Here is a 3292-nt window from a genome sequence, read left to right on the forward strand (position 1 = left end):
AAAGAAGAAATCAGTAACCAGAAAAACTTAGAAAAATGTTTAAAAAGAAGAAATCAGTAACCAGGAAAACTTGGAAAAAAACACTTAGAAAAATTTTCAGCAAAGTGTGAAAAATATTCTAAGTGTCAGCGGAGGAAAATGCTGCAGCATCGGGAAAGATTCGCAAACTTACACCGAACATGTGCTCCGAAGTGCCGGAGGAATTGGGTGAATTGAGCCCGGCAAATGGCCAGCTGTCGTTTTGTGCCTGCAGCCCGAAAACTTTAACTTTGTCTGTCGCGGAAGTCCGGACCGAGAAAAATCCAAACGGTTTTGACCGGACCGAGTTCCAGACCGATGCAGTCAAATTTGGAATTCAGACCCATTCAGTGCCACTTGTAGTTTTTCCGCAGTGAGGTTGGCGGGGTACCCGGAGATATATGGGAACACGATTTTTAGAACAAAATGGCGGCGCGGGACCGTTCTGAAAGGCATCCGAAAAACGGTTCCACGGGCATAGCACTTTAATGACAGGTATGAGTGCATGCCGGAGAGCTCTTGGAAGTCGAATTTTTGACACTTTGTCAATTTTTTGACAGATTTGACAAACTCTTTCTGTCTGTTCTAAGAGTCAGTCAGAGACTTGTGCGGCGGTCTTTTGACACTATTGGAGGGCGGGCAAACCCCACGTTGACTCCGGCCGTCCCTCCACAGGCGCTCGTGTCCAAAATGAAGGCGAGAGACGCGAGTGGCCTGGTTCCCTTGGGTGTTGCCAAGAAGGCTGCGGGCTGACCGTTGCCTGAGCACTCCCTAAAGCCTCTTGTGATGAGAGCAGACCTCGCCTGCCGCACGACCGGCTCTGGGAGTCGTTGGGCCGCTATTTGTGAATAGTCTGGTCCTCCTCTGCCACCCGGACAAGCGCGATGGCTCTGCCGCCCTGCGGTGCTCGTCACCCAGGTTTGGGGAACACGATACTCGTAACAAAAATAAAAGGCGGCTCGGGACCTGCAGGCGAAAGGGGTCCCGTGGTGCTAAGCACGTCGACTTCGGGTCTCGGTGCAAGCCGGAGAGCTCACGGAAGTCTAAAGTTTTCGGCACGTGGTCGAATCTTTTCAAAGGCTTACCCGGCTCTTTCCGTCCATTCTGAGAGTAAGTCAGAGGCCGGTGCGGAGGTCTCTTGACAATCGGAGGGGGTGGTGGCCCTCCGCAGGCGCTCGTGTCGAAAATGAAGGCGAGAGACGCGAGTGGCCTGGTTCCCCTGGGTGTTGCCAGGAAGGCTGCGGGCTGACCCTTGCCTGAGCACTCCCTAAAGCCTCTTGTGATGAGAGCAGACCTCGCGCGCCGCACGACCGGCTCTGGGAGTCGTTGGGCCGCTATCTGTGAATAGTCTGGTCCTCCTCTGCCACCCGGCCAAGTGCGATGGCTCTGCCGCCCTGCGGTGCTCGTCACGCAGGTATGGGGCACACGATGCTCGTAACAGCAAATAAAGGCGGCTCGGGACCTGCAGGCGAAAGGGGTCCCGTGGTGCTTAGCACGTCGACTTCGGGTCTCGGTGCAAGCCGGAGAGCTCACGGAAGTCTAAAGTTTTCGGCACGTGGTCGAATCTTTTGAAAGGCTTACCCGGCTCTTTCCGTCCATTCTGAGAGTCAGTCAGAGGCCGGTGCGGCGGTCTATTGACGACCGGAGGCTCCCATGGGTGTTGCGATGAGGGTGGAGGGCACAGAACCTTGCCTTAGCACTCCCTAATAAAGCCTCTTGTGAAGAGAGCAGACCTCGCGCGCCGCACGACCGGCTCTGGGAGTCGTTGGGCCGCTATCTGTGAATAGTCGGGTCCTCCTCTGCCACCCGGCCAAGTGCGATGGCTCTGCCGCCCTGCGGTGCTCGTCACGCAGGTATGGGGCACACGATGCTCGTAACAGCAAATAAAGGCGGCTCGGGACCTGCAGGCGAAAGGGGTCCCGTGGTGCTTCGCACGTCGACTTCGGGTCTCGGTGCAAGCCGGAGAGCTCACGGAAGTCTAAAGTTTTCGGCACGTGGTCGAATCTTTTGAAAGGCTTACCCGGCTCTTTCCGTCCATTCTGAGAGTCAGTCAGAGGCCGGTGCGGCGGTCTATTGACGACCGGAGGCTCCCATGGGTGTTGCGATGAGGGTGGAGGGCACAGAACCTTGCCTTAGCACTCCCTAATAAAGCCTCTTGTGAAGAGAGCAGACCTCGCGCGCCGCACGACCGGCTCTGGGAGTCGTTGGGCCGCTATCTGTGAATAGTCTGGTCCTCCTCTGCCACCCGGCCAAGTGCGATGGCTCTGCCGCCCTGCGGTGCTCGTCACGCAGGTATGGGGCACACGATGCTCGTAACAGCAAATAAAGGCGGCTCGGGACCTGCAGGCGAAAGGGGTCCCGTGGTGCTTCGCACGTCGACTTCGGGTCTCGGTGCAAGCCGGAGAGCTCACGGAAGTCTAAAGTTTTCGGCACGTGGTCGAATCTTTTGAAAGGCTTACCCGGCTCTTTCCGTCCATTCTGAGAGTCAGTCAGAGGCCGGTGCGGCGGTCTATTGACGACCGGAGGCTCCCATGGGTGTTGCGATGAGGGTGGAGGGCACAGAACCTTGCCTTAGCACTCCCTAATAAAGCCTCTTGTGAAGAGAGCAGACCTCGCGCGCCGCACGACCGGCTCTGGGAGTCGTTGGGCCGCTATCTGTGAATAGTCGGGTCCTCCTCTGCCACCCGGCCAAGTGCGATGGCTCTGCCGCCCTGCGGTGCTCGTCACGCAGGTATGGGGCACACGATGCTCGTAACAGCAAATAAAGGCGGCTCGGGACCTGCAGGCGAAAGGGGTCCCGTGGTGCTTCGCACGTCGACTTCGGGTCTCGGTGCAAGCCGGAGAGCTCACGGAAGTCTAAAGTTTTCGGCACGTGGTCGAATCTTTTGAAAGGCTTACCCGGCTCTTTCCGTCCATTCTGAGAGTCAGTCAGAGGCCGGTGCGGCGGTCTATTGACGACCGGAGGCTCCCATGGGTGTTGCGATGAGGGTGGAGGGCACAGAACCTTGCCTTAGCACTCCCTAATAAAGCCTCTTGTGAAGAGAGCAGACCTCGCGCGCCGCACGACCGGCTCTGGGAGTCGTTGGGCCGCTATCTGTGAATAGTCGGGTCCTCCTCTGCCACCCGGCCAAGTGCGATGGCTCTGCCGCCCTGCGGTGCTCGTCACGCAGGTATGGGGCACACGATGCTCGTAACAGCAAATAAAGGCGGCTCGGGACCTGCAGGCGAAAGGGGTCCCGTGGTGCTTCGCACGTCGACTTCGGGTCTCGGTGCA

Source organism: Chiloscyllium punctatum, unplaced genomic scaffold (assembly GCF_047496795.1).
Source record: "Chiloscyllium punctatum isolate Juve2018m unplaced genomic scaffold, sChiPun1.3 scaffold_477, whole genome shotgun sequence".
In the NCBI taxonomy this organism is placed as follows: domain Eukaryota; kingdom Metazoa; phylum Chordata; class Chondrichthyes; order Orectolobiformes; family Hemiscylliidae; genus Chiloscyllium; species Chiloscyllium punctatum.